At 36.5% G+C, this 17,322-nt stretch overlaps 2 protein-coding genes and 1 long non-coding RNA gene across 11 annotated transcripts in view; 2 read left to right on the top strand and 1 right to left on the bottom strand.

Moving 5' to 3' along the window:
• Positions 1–17,322, top strand: part of TUBB1 (tubulin beta 1 class VI) — a 340,778-nt gene that overhangs the window by 30,788 nt on the left and 292,668 nt on the right. The gene's annotated exons all lie outside the window — the stretch shown is intronic.
• Positions 1–17,322, bottom strand: part of LOC139803736 (uncharacterized) — a 93,258-nt gene that overhangs the window by 1,003 nt on the left and 74,933 nt on the right. For 2 of the 3 annotated variants that reach the window (XR_011729147.1, XR_011729145.1), the window contains 2 exons: positions 3,841–3,969; positions 206–3,112 (listed from right to left, as the gene is read on the bottom strand). This is a non-coding gene — a long non-coding RNA (uncharacterized lncRNA). The remainder of the gene's footprint in view (positions 1–205; positions 3,113–3,840; positions 3,970–17,322) is intronic. The other variant, XR_011729146.1, reaches the window with a different exon arrangement.
• Positions 1–17,322, top strand: part of ZNF831 (zinc finger protein 831) — a 34,995-nt gene that overhangs the window by 5,508 nt on the left and 12,165 nt on the right. For 2 of the 6 annotated variants that reach the window (XM_071760146.1, XM_071760145.1), the window contains exons 1-2: positions 12,101–12,569; positions 16,762–16,918. The gene's annotated coding sequence lies outside the window, so the exon portion shown is untranslated. Of the gene's footprint in view, positions 1–4,147; positions 4,247–12,083; positions 12,570–16,674; positions 16,919–17,322 lie in introns of those variants that run through there. The other 4 variants (XM_071760142.1, XM_071760143.1, XM_071760148.1 and 1 more) reach the window with 4 other exon arrangements.

Below are 17,322 nucleotides of genomic sequence, written 5' to 3'. Positions count from 1 at the left end.
TTCTTTTCAAGTAGTAAAAGGATAAAGGGGACTGTAATTAATTGGTAATCTGGTATCTGACATAGGTCAACTGCGACGAGTAATAAACATATACATCCAAAATTCCACTGCTTCCAACAGTGCCTTCCCAGAAGGGCTGAAAAAACCTGTAAGTTTTCAAATAACATAAATAAATAACAGTCTTCTAGCATCTTTGTATGCTCACCTTCAACATTTGCCTCTACCACAAAGAGAAGTGGAGTACAGGCAGCAAGAATCCTCTGAGACACTAAAGGTTCAGAGCATCTGGTTGTCTGGCCAGAATGGCAAGGCCAAACCATGCTTTTATGCCAGGAATTTCAGTCACACGTAAACCTGTGATATGGAAATAAAGGACAGAAGTTAATTGCTCACAGGGCAACTGTTGCTCACATACAGGTCTTATTGCAGAAATAAAATGCAGTGAGTACAAACCATAACACAGAAATTTGTCTCAGCTGTTCTTGTCTTTTTGTGGGAAAAAAGATGACACAAAAGACAGACTGTATAATAAGAATCCTTCCTGTATCATAAAAAAGGGGATATAAACTTTCTTCCCTCTTAGGACTAAAACTCTCTTTAGGTAGGGTACTAGCTCTTTCCTGCAGATTTACATGCAGATTCAGAATTAGTTTTCCAATATTGATTTCACAAAAGGGGTCTTGCTGGAGTTTTAAAATACATGTTATTTTTCTACCACTTAAATCTTTGGTATGTATGCATGCATATGTATGAATGCACTACTGCTGTACAAAGGCTATGGCCAGAAGGTTCTGTTGTTCTCCAGCATGGTGATACAGGGACCTAAAAAAGAAGGGATGTAATTTCTTAACAATACCATTGCAGATCTATTTCATGTTTCAAAATTATGCTCATTTCTATCTCAGAAACATTTAAAACAGTCTGGCTCTCAGAATGCTGCCTAAGCTATAAAATAACGTGGTCTTTTGAGAGCCATCTGAGGTTGTTTGCAGGAAGGAGGTGCCCATAGTGGTGTTTCCATTTACTCGATAAAGCAGTCAAATTACTAACTCATCAACATTATTTACCAGGTTGTATAAATTGTGCAATTTCCTTGACTTCCACAGCTCAGGGAGTTTGATTAGGGCTATACAAACAGTTCCATCTTGTTGGTGTCATTAGTGGGAGCAGCAGCTGCCACTGGGTGTTTGACTTCAGTGTGGATACACGACAGCGTGCAGTCCATGGATGCCATACGACTGTTCTGTTGTCTGGGAAACAGTCTCTTAAACACTGCATAATATGACAGTTACCAGCCAGATAATGTTTTTTCTTGCAAGCATCACAAATGTGCATGTGATCAAGTAGGCAGATGATAATCACATGTTATTACCCACAACTCATGAGCAAGCACAGTAACAGTACAACTAAAGAAAAAATCTCATATTTGTATTTGTCCTTTGAAATTGATGGTGATTTTGTGTGGTTTGGAAATGCTTCTCCCCTACATCTAATCCTTGTTTAACTCTAGAGATGACAACATTTCTTACAAAAACACACCATGATATCCTCTAGCTTATGACTGTCAGTGGCTGACCAAAGGCAGATGAAGGCAAAGCCATGAAATAATTTTTTTTCAAAGTTTTGTGGGCCAGAGAAAACAGGTAGATCCTGGATTTAAGTAACAGAATACTCTTTCTATAAACTTGAAGTAAAAATATTTTCCTTCGTGTTATTCTCTAATAAACACTTAAACTAATAAACAAATTTAATAAAGTAGATTTCCATTTAGGAAAAATCAAAATCATAGGCAACAAGATGATAAGATCAAAATTAAGTGGCAGAGTACAGCTAGATAAAAAGCCTGAATATGCAGTGTACTGTAACCTCTGTCTGACACTTGCTATAGGCTATGGCTGTTTTTCTACCTTCTTTACTGTGACATATTATAGCACATAAGGAAGATGAAAGAAATCCATGGGAAAACTTAAAATCTTGGAAATTCTATGGAAGAACTCCACTACCTTCTCTAGAACTGCCCTGATCCAAAGCCAAACAAATTTAGCAGGTTTGGTACATGCAGAATAAGAAAATCTGAGTAAAATTTATGCAACAACTTAAAGAGGATCCAAGAATTTTTGAAGTATTACAAGAACATATGAGCTGTTAGAAAGACATTTACAGTGCTTTAAGCATTGCACTTCAGGAGAATACCAAATTAATGTCATCAGAGCCTTAGCTCCTACCTGTGCACACAGAATACCTGCAGAATCATACACTTGTTTTTCTCCATACTGTTGCACCTTACCCTGGACATTCCATTCCCAGGAAGAGAAGTGTTCGGTGCACATGACAGTTCTTGGATATGGAATTTAAGCATGGAAACCTTGACTCTACTTGACATTCCCTAACCCCCATTATTTTTGTTGGGTTTTGCACCTTCACTAGTGATGGTTACTTAGCAGCATTTTGGGACGCCAAAGCTTTTTCATCATTTCACTGCCTACACTTAATACATTGCTGAAAGGGAGCTGTATACTGATCTGTTTGCAACCTAGTGTTTTAGCAAAAACAGTAAATAAAGGAATAAATAACATACATGTAAAAAAAAAAAAAAAAAAGGTAAATTTGAAGCACTGAGAAAGCATCAAACTTACCATAGTATGATTAAGCCAACTTGGATTAATGCCACCCATCTCTTCAGCATATACATATGTTCTCTGTTATATGTGTATAGAGTCCAGAATCTTAACAGTTAAGAATATTTGGAAAATAGTTACTTGCAAAAAGAAGTTTTAACAGTGACTGGTCTTCTCAAAAAACAACACTTTAAAATGTAATTTTTCATATCTAGTTATTGCATAAGATACATTAAAGCATTTTATTACTAGCTGCCTATTTTTTTCCTCTAAACCTGAATCATTCAAATTGCTGCAGAAGTAAATAATACTTATATCAGTTCTACCACACTGTATCAATAGGATGTGCCTTGTTTTCCTGAGAAGGATCATAAGAGAGCAAAACTGGAGTTTGGCCCTGGTTAGTGTCAGTTTGTGGTTTTCATGCTCAGAAACAGGAATAGTTTTTATAAATGGTTTCTACTGGTGAAAAGCCCCAACCATACAGCAGCTCTCTGAAATACATAAATACTGTAAATCAGTAATTACTAGAAATAAGGGTCTGTAAACAGGTAAGATCAAGAGTATAGGAGCTACAGAAGCTTTTCTTTTTAATCAAGATATGCATACTATGTGTGTTCTAAGTAGGGGGCTCCCTAATGTACACTGGTATGAGTATCATAGGAACAGAAAAACAAATATTGTCTGAGTGGCTGAGCACTCCCCTGAGCATATGGGCTCCAGCAGCAACTGATGCTGCCAGATCCATTAGCAATGAAAGCAGCAGGCAAGGCCAGTCATAAGGAAAACTGTGATATTAATAAAAAACCTCGACAAAAGCTTCATTAAATATGGAACTTGGAGACAACCAAATACTAGCAGCAACTAAAACCTCAATTTCTTATACCAAAATCAGTGTTTGTTGCTTTTATAAATGTGTATTTTAATGCATCAGTTGTATCTTAATCCTTTCTGATATACTTAAAATTGGAGGAGCATTTTCAAAACCATCTGAACTCTCATACAAGGGATCTGCACTGATTTGAACAAAAGTTAACTGTAACTACCTTTAAGAAAGGCCCTTCCATAGAAAAGTGATAGTGAATATTCTTTATAGTTCAATAATTATTCATCTGACTATTTCAATAATTGTGAGGATCAAAACCATGAAAAAAATGTCTGCAGATGTTGACTCTCTTCTATGCTCACTTAGAAAATAATTTCTTCAAAAATTAATTCTTACCTTATCTACTTGTAGATGTTTTTGAAGGCCTATATTGAGAGCATGATATGCTGTTTTTTGATTACTCTGCTTTTTCTTGTCTCTTGGAGAATCCAGTCAGCCATGGCATGCATTCCAAAAACTGCAGTGCTGAAAAATAAATACCAGGGAATTAATTTCCTGAAAAATATGGCTATAAATGGAGAGATGGAGAACATCTGTTAGCCCCACTAAAATGCTCACAATTTTTGGAAGATGCACAAAATGGGATTATACCTGTCAGCTTGGGTAGTTAAACTGAGCACATCAATTTATTCTGTCTTCTCAGATATAATAAGAGAAAGCACTGAGAGCTCTGAGAGTTCATAGAGACTGCTTGCTGAGCCACTGGGGAATACCAGCACTGAGAAGATGGAATCTTTCACAGGTAACTATCAGGATAACAAACTCTTCCCTTTGCCAGTTGTGGATATAAGAACAAATTAAATTATGGCACATTTCATGAACAACAAAGCTTGTAGAATCTAAACAAATAAAATGTTAGGAAAAAAGATATTCAGCACTTTATTTTTTGCTATATTGATTTTTCAGGGGAAAAGTGTGAAAGTACCTGGCAATTGCTTGTCTTGAAAATAGCCAACATTCCTTTTCACTTGACTGAAATCTACTTAAACATTTTCCAGGTTTTGTCACATTTATTTACTGTTATTAAAGAGGCTGTAAATATTTTGATGGGAAAAAGTCTAATTTTCTGTGTTGACATCTTAACTAGTCCATTATATATCCTAAAATAAGAGTGCCAATAAGTTTCTCACCAACAGTTTTCCTGTGAATTTGGCATTGTTCTATCAGCTGCACCAGACCCAACAGCACCTCATTTCTGTGACTGCACTGTTGGACTGCAGACAGCCCAGCCTGTGCCAGACAGGCAGTGTGAGTTTTAATTTGAAAACTATTTTTTGGGACTGAGATTTGAAGGACAAATTTTGTATGTTTTTAAGCTGAATTCAGGGCCGCAGTCTTCAGTAGTTTGGTTAAGGAAGGGAAGAGTGTCCAAGGAGTCAAATTCAAGGCTAAATTAGAATGACATTAAAAAAACCCCATCATTCTGTTTATTTAAATGATGATAAGACTATTGCTGAGGTATGACTGCATCACTGGCCTTATGTGTACCTGCTTTCCTGAAGCTCAGTGGAGGTACTTGAGTATTACCAATGAAATCATTATGTTTTTCTGCTTTCTTTAAATGTTAAAATGCTATTTGTAGTTCATGTCTTTTCAGATTTTCAGTGCTAGGAAATGTTCCCATTACAAGCCATAATATCTAGTATTTTGTGTAGGAATAAAGAGGTAGGATATAACCTTCTTGATAAAGATTATTTTGATTCTAAAAAAAAGAGAAAAGATAAAACTTGTGCATTTATTGTCATCAACTGGAGTAACAAACTAGTATAGGCAATATAATTAGCCAGGAAACTATTTATGTGTGACAAGTGACAAAATAAAAACTTGTGCTTGTGTCACAGATTCTTCAATGGCTTTCTTCAAGAAAATTCAGAAATACTTATGCCCAGAGAACTCAAGTGAAAAAAGTAAGTAGTAGCATCTTAGATATTACAAATATGAAAATGTTGAGGAGATTTTCTCAGTGCTCTAGGATCAGCTAAGGACTTAATTTCCTGGGAAAAAATCAGTGAGAGTTGAGCTTCCAACTCACATATATCTTTTAAAAGAACTGTTTTAGATGGCTTTTCCAAGACAAAAGAATGGTTCATTGGATTAAAATGTAAGAATTCCTAATTCCCAGGTCAGTCAACTAAGACAAATTTTCTGAGGTCCTTATGTTTTTTTTTTCTTTAATTTGCATGCATATACACATAGGATGTATGTGGAAAGGAGTTATTTCACAGAACACATTGCTTAAAAATTTGTTTTCTTGAAGTAGTTTTTTACTGCCAATGCTGTGGTGGACAGGCCATCTTTTTCCCCAAAACTTTGCAGATGCAGATTGGGAAAAGTAGGTAATTACTGAAAGGGCACTGTAATTTTAATATATATTTCGTTCTAATGGTGTATTTTTAATTTGGAGCAGCCTTGAGGTGTTTATTAAATTGCTAAATGCTTTGGAGACTTAGTTTTTATTAAAATTAATCCCGAAAAGATAGCTTAGTAATGGATCTTTACAAAGACAATAAATGAAAATATATAACATGACAGCTGTTAAGATGAGTGTTTCCATAACAGCACTCATTTACAGTAAGGTCCACAGTGACACAGGGTACTGTTTCTATGGTAATAGAATGTCTTAGCCTCAAGGATGCACAGAAATCCATTATGAAAAGTAGGAACAAGTATTTTGAGGACACTTCCTTGTTTATATTATCTGTATCTAGCCACTTGTCACCTTTTTCTTATACCTAGATTGTAAACTTTCCAGGTTGGTGTTTCTAGCTTGAGTTCTTAAAGAAACTGGTGTTAGTTAAGTCATCCTGTCTCTTCTCCTCCTGCAACTTTTTAAACTGATGGTTATTTTTAATCAATCAGGACTGACTGGTGCATGCCTACTGCCTGGGACTCACCAGACACAGTGCAGGAGTGGTGACAGACAGGAAGTACTATCATGAGATCAGTTGCTTTCTGCTTGGACAGGCAGCTACAAGTGCAGATGCCTCCCAGTTAGGGGATGTGGGACAAGATGTGCAAATGCTGGTGACAGGAGGACTTGGAGATAACCAGAAGGAAAGGGTAAGGGCATAGAATGCACGTTTATGGTGCTTCCTAGGCAAATCAAATAGGCAAGTAAATTGTAGCAAATAAATCAGAAGTGTTAGAAGATGGCATGGTAACAATTTCAGTGTGGTAGGAGTGTGATCTAGGCAGATCAACCTGTCTCAGAGTTGCAGTTTTTGTTTTCAGAAAACTTGCCCCCTGCTAAGTAAAACCAATTCATAGCAACACTGGTGCTCTCAATTATTTTTGCTTTTTCCATGTTCCTGTATCCAGAATATGTTAGATATTTGGCTGTAAAAGTTCTTCCACATTATTGTTCTGGGGTCAATTTTACAAGGAGTCAGTAACACGTTAGATGTTGGGTTTAACACCTAGCACGTTGGCTATAGAAACTCTGCACTTGTTTGCAGGTATCCATCAGAAATTGCAACGACTACAACTGAAAACCAGACTATTTTCAGTAATGGCAGCTTGTATCTTGTGCCAAGATGAAGGTATTTTGCAACAGGTATTTGGAATTCAGCTTGTGCCAAATAGATGCTCTTTCAATATAGAGTAATTGGAGCTCTTTTTATTACCACCCTATCTCCTGGTACTTTAGAAGCATAGCATGGTCAGAGAAACTTCTAAATAAAAGTTAGCTGTCACATTTCATTGTGGTTATTCAAGGAACCCTTAGTAACTTGTAAAAGAAGAACAAGCAGAGTAAATCTCCCTAGTTTGGTGTGTAAATTAATAGCATGGAAACAAAACTACATTTAAATATAACAACAGATTGCCCATTCCTGCTCGAACTCAGTAACTTCAGAGTACTATGCATGGAGTCTGATTCTGGGTGCAGTGAGTGTTTGGATGCTGAAGACTTTTCTTAGCACGTACCTAGTATTTCAGGACAAGCAGATAACAAATGTTAATAGCTGAGAAACTGCTGATACAGTCTTGGTGTCTGCTTTTGAAAATCAGAGCCATTAACGGTGTCAATAAATTACAAGAAGGCTTGGTAATCCAATTACTGCTATTTTAAAACACTAAGGTTCCTCTGTAGCTATGGAAACAAAAATGCAGACATTAATGAGCAAGGGGGGAAAAAACCTGGTGTTTCCTTGACAACAGATAAAAGCATAGCTCCATGAAACCCAAAGGAAAGAATGACAGAAATACCTTTAACCATGACATACAACTGAAATACAAGTCCGGTGCCATCATGTACTTCACTCTACCAGGAAGCTGCAAGTGTCATTTCACACAACCACTTTGCATCTTTATATTGAAGTTATCCAGTTGCATGAATCATTCTGTGTGTTTCACTGGTCATCTTCATGAGAGTAAGACATAAAACAGCATTTTAAAGCCTGTGATAAGAACTACAACACTTTTGTGACATGCATGGAGCAGATGAGTCTTGTTTCTAGCATGCTGAAAGAACTTTTCAGACAACAGGCATGAGACCACGAGACACTAACAATAGGTGCAGACCTGAGACTGACCCAGTGCCTTGGTGTGAGTAGTGTGCTCTACAGAAAAATAACCACAGGCAAAGTGGACACTACTATTTCACATCCAGGTGTTAAAGAGCAGCTTCTCCTCGAGTACATCATAAAATCTGTGTACATATACATATAGTATCTCTTTTCCCATTTAAAACCTGCATAAATATTAGGTAACTTTCTGATGCAAAAGGGATAAAAGAAATGTGCAACTTTAACTTAGTTACTATCACTTGAAATTTAGCTGGCAGCTCTCACACATTTTAAAAATATTTTTGTCAGACAAACTGACAAAATTTCAAAGACAATAGAATAAGAGGGCAATTGTGATAGAGTGAAATATGAGGACACCAGTAAGATTACAGGATATCATACAGCATAATGGAATACTGGTAAGTAAAATAATTTATTAAAATTAGTAAATAGAAGCATTAATTGGCAAATTTCTCAGAGGCATTTTGGTAGAACTGAATCTTCAGTAAGGTCTTCCTTCAACTCTCTCAAGCTTATGGTATTAAGAGCATCCCTTCATAGTGGGAAGTACATCAACCAGTTCAAAATCCTAAATTGTTTTGTGTCTATAGCAATAAAGAACTGGATACTAAGCTACAAGAACGTAGGGTTTCCTTGACAACATATTGAGAAAAAACACAACTACAATAAAAGCTTGTGGAGAAAACAACAAAAAAAATTAGTTGTGTTGCATAGATGTTTTGGAACTCAGGTTTCCCTATATGGCTGGTACTGGTCTGGGGTGATGGTGATGGGAGCACTGTGTTTCTACAGTTCTAGTTATTGGTGCTTCCTTTTGCTGTTTTTGACTCTGATCTGAAAGTTGGTACAAAGATCAATGACCCCATCAACTTCTAGTCTCATGTTCTGTAACATACATTCATGTTAGTGTAGCTGGTAGTTTTAAGAACATTGCTGAATGTTATCAAGAGTTCTGCAATTATCTGGTGTTTTTTTTTGTTAAATGACAAATAAAAAACACATGGAAAAATCAGTATGACTGTACATGGGTAAAAAGCAGCTAACCTTGTGGACTGTTTGAGCTGGAGCAACTGCTCCTCTGAAAGACACATTGCTTTTAAGTGCATCATAATTGTAATTACTCATATTTATGGTGTGATGTGCCTAAAAATACTGTAACACATTTTTCCAGACCCTTGATCTTCCTCATGCAAAACATGTTTTGTAGAAGAGGCACCATACTGTCCTCTGCTTTTTAACCTTTTAATTATCAGCAAAAGAGTGATTTGATTGAGGAGGAGTAATTGGAGCTATCTTCATTACCACCTGATCATCTGGTCCTTTAGAAGAAAGGTTAGACTCACACACCTGCTTTTTATTTCAGATGTCTGAATTTTTTCTTGGTTTGTAACTGTCCTTGTGAATTAATCCATAAAATAGTCCTTCACTAGATTTACATGTGCTGAATTAATACTAAAAAACCAAACCAAATAAAATCCCAAATCACCTCTGTATGATGATTCAGCATTTAGAGCCTTACCTAGAACACAGTAAATCTAAATTTGGAAAACAGGTCTGTGGAATTTTAATGGGTAGGGGTTTTTGTTGTTGTTGCTTGTTGTGGGTTTTGGGTTTTTTTTCTCCCTTTGGGTGAGTGCCTACATGTACAGCCCTGCTGTTGGGTGAATGCACAACCAGCTGAACATTTTCATTTTTGTGATTGCCTTAGCGTTTTTTCAGCAGCCCTTGAGTCTTTTCCCTATGGGAACTATTACATTTGCCTTGCGTTTTAGTATTTTTCCTTGTACTGGCTTTTCTTTGGCAACTAGACCTGTGTTTGCTTCTAATGAAGCTGTGTCTTTCCCTTTTGCTGTTCAAGCACATTTTTTGTCTTTAAGTACTTCTTTCTTGGACTTGTTTTTCGTGATGGCTGACCAATGTGGGAGGGTTACACTCCCCTTCATGTTGGCAGTTCTCGATGACTGACAAAATAATACAACAGTGCCACATGAATCTCAGTAGTTGCTCCACGGTTTTGATATAGGGGTAATACCTGGCTGTCCAGTTTACTATGCTTTCATTCCCCCTGCTTTGAGTATTTTAAAATTCTCAACATTTTCCAGGTTCTTAATACTTGCTTTTAAAGATTCTGTCAGAGCTGGGATCTTTGGTGAAAGAAAATCATGTTAAGTACCACAGTGGAAAGGTGCCTTTGGTCTAATGAAAGTTGTGTAGGCAGCCATGATTTTTGTACATTCAAACTTAAGACTTCACATCTATAAAAGAAATATTGCTGTTTGCCATCACTAATAGCAATATTATGGAATGAGTCTTCGTGGGGATTAGTCCTCAGAAGAGGATTAGGTGCCCTGAGACATTCCACATTACTTTATCTGCAGCAAACTGGCCAGTGCCATGGCAGAAGAGGTGAATGCTGCAGTGGCTTGAAGTACAACTGCTACACCATCACTATACATAGCTGTCCATGACATGCTGTGACCAAAATGAGCAAATTCAGGGTTACTGCTTCAGGCTATGTATTTTGCTATTACACTTTTCAACCTGGCTCAAGAAAATTGTAACTGGCATTTTAAGACAAATACGAATGCAAGTAAAAGATTCAAATGATACTACTCACTAAGAATGCACAGGTTTAACTGGGCAAAAATATCTTCACTGAGCAGACAGTACACAGATTAATTTAGAGTTTAGAGAAAGACAAAATAATATAAAAGGTAAAAATCTGTCTTTTTACTTCTATATATACAAATGAATTACAATGCTAAGGAAATTACTAATTTTACAGAATTGATTTTAGGAATTTCAGTTTGCAATCTCCATAATGTTGTACAGTTGCACTCAGTTTGCATGACTGTATGTAACCCTCCTGGGAGCCATATTTCTGTTCTCTCTAAACATGCAATTTTCTCTATCAGCTGAGGCCATAGGCATTTCTCTGGCAAAATTTTCCTGGAACTGACCAGCTGTTAGCTTATACATGAAATATTTAAGTTTCTACTCTGGCTAGTCACCAGACCCTACTTAATACAAAGTCAGGCTGTACTTCTGTGTATTAGTGGTAATATCTCTTTGACAGTTTTATCAGATAGATACAGAAATGAAGATAATTTTTTACTCACTGTAGTGTAATTCCTCACTTCACTACCCCTATCAGTTTTTTTGTTAAAGGTTGCTATTAGTAGCCTGAAGTCCTCAAGTCCAGTCTTGCTCTCTTTACTCATGCACTGGATTCTGCTGACTGGGCTTATCTGCATATCTGAAAAATACAGACCTATACCATTACACCCAAGAGCACATATGCCTTAATGCATCTCACAAGTGCTAGTCCCTTACTGTCACAGAGCATCCAAGTCATAAAGGTTACTTGAAGTTTTCAGGCTCCCTTCTAAAACTCTTCTCTCCATTTCACTCTGTGGTCAAACCTGTTTGAAGAAGTGTTCACATATGTTTGACAAAAACCTTTCACCTGTCTTTCCCTGTACTCACAACCATTTATATTCACCTTTTTTTGTGCCACCAAATAGCATTAAATAGCATTTTTGTTGTGATATCATTAAATAGAATTGCCCATGATACTATAGAGAACAGCTCCTTTGTCTCACTCCTGCTGGTCTCTCTTTATATGTATAAGCTACAACAAACATTCACGTATTCATGCCTGTTTTCTGTCCAATTTGGGTCAGTCTGATGCATTGCTAGACTATTGAACAAAAATGGGCTGCCAGGATATCACTTTTTTTCTTGGCCCTGTTCTGTGGAATATTCAAGGGAATAGTCAGGGGCTGGGATTTCCTACCTGGAAGTTGCACAGTGGCTACTCTGTCTATCATACCACCCTTCTCGGTGCTACCAGTACTTGGGTGCCTATTTAGCATGTTCAAGGGTAGAAATCTAAGTGTCTGAACACTTTTACTGTGGAAATCTGGATGCCTTTTGGAATACAAGCTCTTGTAGGTTATTTTTAAAATAGCATCAAAAATCATAACAAAATGTTCACACTGTTTAAAATCAAAAACCTTCCTAAAGAGTTAATTTACCTTTTTTAATTTACAGGCTGAGGAAGAAACTTGACTGGATTACATCTGTTAAGTTAAAAAAACCAAACCAAACCAAAGCAACCCCCCAAACCATAGGAAAAGATAAATGAAAAAAAAAATTTTTTTTCATTTCTGCCTGATGGGAATGTGCTTTTTTTTTTTTTTTTTTAAGCTGTTTGCAAATCTTCAGTGTAATGGTTTGAAACCCAGTCGTGTCATTTCTTTACGCCCACACACAGAGCTGCAGTAGTGCAGACACTGTAGCAGGCAAACCACATTACCAGCATCGGCCATTAAAACTCTTCCTACACCAAGCGTGGGCTGACTTCACCCCCTCCTCTTCTTGCACACACTCCACCACCCACCCTTCAGTTTTCAAATGCTTAAAAAAAAAAGAGAAGAGAAAGACACTGAAAAAAGAAAACAGGATGCTTCTTTTGTTTCAGCGATATTCCAGAGAGACCTGAACCTCTCCACCTGCCTGTGAATTGGCCACCTAAAGGTTAGCAAGTGTTTTGTTATCATTTTGTATAGACAGAGATATAATTAAATTCTAGATGGTAAGGCAGAAATTTTAAAGTGACATTTTTTTTAGTATGATGGTTCTTTCACTTAGCAGTGAGAATGATTTTTTCCTAAAACACAAAGCATTTTAGTACTGGCCCTACTTCTGTTTTTAAGAGTATTTTTTCATCATGTATTCCAACCTCCTAAAGTTTAAAAGATTGATTAGGGTTATTATTTTTTCTGTTAGAGCAACCTGTTGATTACAGACTGCTGGCTGGAGGTTATTAACTCTTTCCTACCAAGGCATATGCACAGAAGTGAATTTGATGAAAGAACAAAAGAATTAAAATCTTTGGAGGTTTTCAGATTTTTTTTTTTAGGCACTAACAATTTTTTTTTTCATTTTGAACCCACCGACAGGGTTACAAAGCCAACAGATGTGTTAAATAGGTTTCTTTTTAGAAAAAAAGTGGTGTAAATTTAAGATGAAGCTATATGATAAACTAGAAAGCATTTCTTATGACTGGAGCTAAGAAAAGTAGCAGCATAAGAGACAGAGTAGGAAATATTCTCTGATACAAATTGCATGAAGGGATCAAAAGGACCAAAAAAGTGTTTACTTACTAAAACATGCTTTAGCTAATACTATTCTTATTTATTTAAGTCTTTTAAATTTTCCTTTATGGGTAATCAAGAAAAGGAGAATCAAAAAGAGAGAAGACTGTATATATAATAATGATCAAAATGGTGCTGTTCTAGAGTGAAAAAGTATTACAGATCACGTTCTTCTTAGCATGCTTTCGTACTGTATTCTGGTACAGTGTTTACAAAAATAAAAAAATAAAACAATTTTGCTGACATTACACAGTTATGAAGTAGTGTCAAAACTGTTTGTCCTTAGGATAACAGTACAAGAATTTGTGTGCAAGCAGCACGTTTTCTGGTTGCTTTATACTTTTATGTACTTTTATGTACTGCATGTGAAGCAGGGCAGAACTTCAGAAACAATGACTTCTTAGCAATAGCAAGATTTCCCAGAGACAGAATTTTAGCAAGGAATGTTATCTTTGGAGATTATGGGGATTTCAGGATATCAGGAATTAACCATTTTCATCCTAATTCTGCAGGGGACTGAGGCTCTCAACTTTGTTCATAAGGTTATAAGCAGTCAGCACACTGAAGGTGGAACTTGCAGTCTTGTAAGATCAGATACATTCCTTAAGAACAAGTGAAAAGGTGAAATCACTACTTCTGTTCTGAGCCATTTCTAGGTATAAAGTCAAACTGAGAAAACACCAGAGGCAGAAGCAGTTTTAAAGTAAAAGCCCAGTAATTTCTGGACTACCCAGGAAATGTATCAGTTCTATTTTGCGAGTGTGAATTGAGGTCTAGAAAGCACCAGAATTAGGGTGCACTCAATAAACTTTTCCATCAAAGTGTCTGCACAAAATTTATTTCAGACTCTTTGGTTCACTATAACTTTATTATACTCAAGTAAAAGTTTTGTCTAGTCAATGAAGTTCTTCATAAACACCAGCACCTTGTGCTAGCCATCAGTGGTAGACTAGTAACTGGAAAAGATACTTCCAGGATCTGTACCTTCTGGTGACAGTAAGGTGCTGTGTGATGTTCCCAGAATCATTGTCATAACAAGACAAAATGAGCAGTTAACAGTCCTGTAAGATACTTTCTTTTTATTTATGTTTGTAAAGGACTTGAAAATGCATAGTTGATAGGATCTTTGAAATCTATTTCTTTATTAGGATCTGTAGTGTGCTTAGTGCTACTTTCACTTGATCACATCTTTGACTAAAACCCTGTAGATGTCTTTAAAGGATACAGGGATTTACACCCCTGGGAAGGAGCCCTTTGCACAGATTCTTGGAACCTAGAGATGCAGATGAATGGGATGTGGGTCTGTCTCCTCAAGTCCTGATTAAGACATGAATTAAGAGTGAAGTGCAGTGTAGCACCACATGCTGTGTAGTACCCAACAATAAGCTTAGCATTATACATAGTTAAATAGACATTTTGCTGTATCTTGGGCCAACTGAAGTGAATTAGGTTTCTTGGAGCAGGATAATGTTTTGACCTTAAATGAATATAGTAATCTTGCACAGAGAATCCAACTTAAAATGTGACACCCAAAAATAGATTTTGTAAAAAAAAGAAAATACAGTTCAGATTACTTCTAGGCACTACAGCAGTATGTTGTCCATATCAGTGTGAAGAATCCAGGATGCTGTGCAGTCAGTCTGATTCCAGAGTCACTTATTCAAGGTTTAGAGATTTCAGAGTAAGCTTCAAAAGATTCTGCTCAGCCCTGAAACCTGTGTGATGGTGGCAGGCTTCCATGCAGTCACTTGCCTTAGTTGTGACTGGCTTTATTTAATAATTTTGTTTCTTTAAGTCTCTCAAGATAATAAGTTTGCAGTTTTAGCACTTAGAATTTGATATGATACTGAGTGTGCTAAACAACAATTTTTAAAAGCCTGAATGTTGTAGACTTGTTACTACCTGCAGCATACTGCTGGAATTACTAGGATTTTTTAAAGTAAGTATCCCCTTTAAATATGTTCTTAACTTAAAATCTTAAGCAATCTTAACAAACTAATCATAATAATAGTGTCAAAGAGGAATAAAAGATAAAGAACTTCTGAGATATGATAAAACTGAAGAAGAACTGATTTTGACTGTTATGCAAAATACCCATAATAATCTTTGTATGATTTGATTCATGCCAGTATTCTATTATAAGATATGCATCTTTTTTTCTCTGTTAGCTTGTTGACTGTAGCATGCAATAATCCTCCAGAAGATCTCACTTATATGTGAGAACCCATTCCTTTAGGAAAGTATCTCCCAGCAGAGCTGAATCTAATTGCTGCATGTAGTTTCATCCATATGGACAGAATGAATCTCTAGTTCAGAAGCATGAGTCATTCTAAGTCAGTTCACAGTGTCAAGCAGTTCTCAAGATTCACTGATTTTAAGCATGTGCAGTGCCATTACCAATTACTGGGAGCATTTTAAGGTATATTAGAAACTAGAAGGATTTTAAGCAACAATATTAGTCTCTGTTAATAGCATTAAAACCCCCTGAATAACTAAATGACAGGCAAGAAAGGTAGGAAAAATTAGAAATATTTCTCCACTTCCAAAATTAGAGGCCTGCTAATACAAAGTCCAGAAATAAAGCAAGCCAAACAACAGGCAAAACTCTGCAAAATGAATAGCACTGTGTAGAATGGAAAACCATTGACACCTCCATCATAAATCTTATCATCTGAATTACAAAAAAAAAGAGCTTCTACAAATGTAGATATTGGACAAATAATCATAACGGTACAGGTTCACCACTGTCCACTTTGCAAGATGCGCAGACTGCAGCTGTCTGAATTGGGCAGGTGCTCATGACAGTGTTATAACCAGCTCCAAAGCTACATCTTTCAGCATATTGTGTTCCTAAGGAATGTTTACAGGCCAACTGTGCTGATTTTCTACCATTATAGGGAATGCATATTCCACTTTGGGGTTTACTCAGTCAGATAGCAGTGGAGGAAATGGCCATTCCAGTCTTTGTTTGATGGGTGTTTGCCTAGAGGACAGCTGTCCCCCTAATAGGACACCTTGGCTCTGCTGACTGCATTATCTGAGGACTCTTTGAAGCCAACCCACAAAAAATCTGAATTCTTAAAATTATCTTTTAACTGCTCTTCACTGTCCCCTGTCCTGTTTCCCTGCAGCTTCTCACAAATTCCAGGGATGTTTTTTGAGCATGATCTAAACTCTTTCAGAATTCTTTTAAGTGTTTTCTCTCCTGGTTTCTGCTTTCCATCCTACTATATGGCACCATTAGAAGAATCTGGTGGATAATACCCAAACTGGATGAGTTTAGCATTTCACATGTAGTAAGTTTTTTCTCTCCACCATTTTTTTCCAATGCATTTTAAGAAGATCTTGACTGTGAAGTTATAAGCAAATTACCTTTAGGGCTAATAAGGAAAAAAATCTGACACTGTGTCAGTGTGTTTCACTGAATGGTACATTTGAATGCAGTGTACAAAATGCCTGTTTTGAAGATATTATTCTGTTTATAGGTTCCTACATGAATAATGATCAAGGATACAAAGAGACTGAAATGCTGCTTCTTTTGCTTCTGTTTCGTCTCTTCCTGTTTTCCGAAGGTTGTTACTGTGACAGCAATGTAAAAAAAAAAACAAAACCACAGAACAAACCAACTTCCTACTTCTAATCTGTTTGAAGTCTTTGTCCTTGTTTCTGCTTGCATCAGTATTGAAAGAAATGAGACTTCTTTTGCTGAAATGCCTGGCTCAATAAAAGGTATGTAAGCTAAAGTTATTTACAGACTGAAAGAGGATTCCAATTCTGTATGCTCCCTGGTATTATATTTAAGGTAGGGATCACCAATGGCTTTTAAAAAGGACAAAAACCTTCTAGTGTAGTGTAGTGTATTATGAACATTCAGAATGTTGAAAAGCTGCTTCTTTGTGGTTACAAAGATAAATTAACTCTATCATGTCTACAGACTATATCTGTAGACTCAATCAGACTTTTCCTTATCCAATTAGGATCAAATTTTTTTACTAATAGTTTAATGCTACCGGTTACAAGTTGAGCTCAGAACATCAGGTAGATGCTCAGTAACAGAGCCTGGGGGATAATAAAAAAAGAAGTTCTATTTTAGGCAACGAATACCCAGAATTTGGGAAGGAAGACTTTGAGAT

This window comes from Heliangelus exortis, chromosome 16 (genome assembly GCF_036169615.1).
Source record: "Heliangelus exortis chromosome 16, bHelExo1.hap1, whole genome shotgun sequence".
Taxonomy (NCBI): Eukaryota; Metazoa; Chordata; class Aves; order Apodiformes; family Trochilidae; genus Heliangelus; species Heliangelus exortis.
The sequence above is the reverse complement of the archived record's forward strand: the minus strand, read 5'-3'. Positions and strand labels throughout refer to the sequence as shown.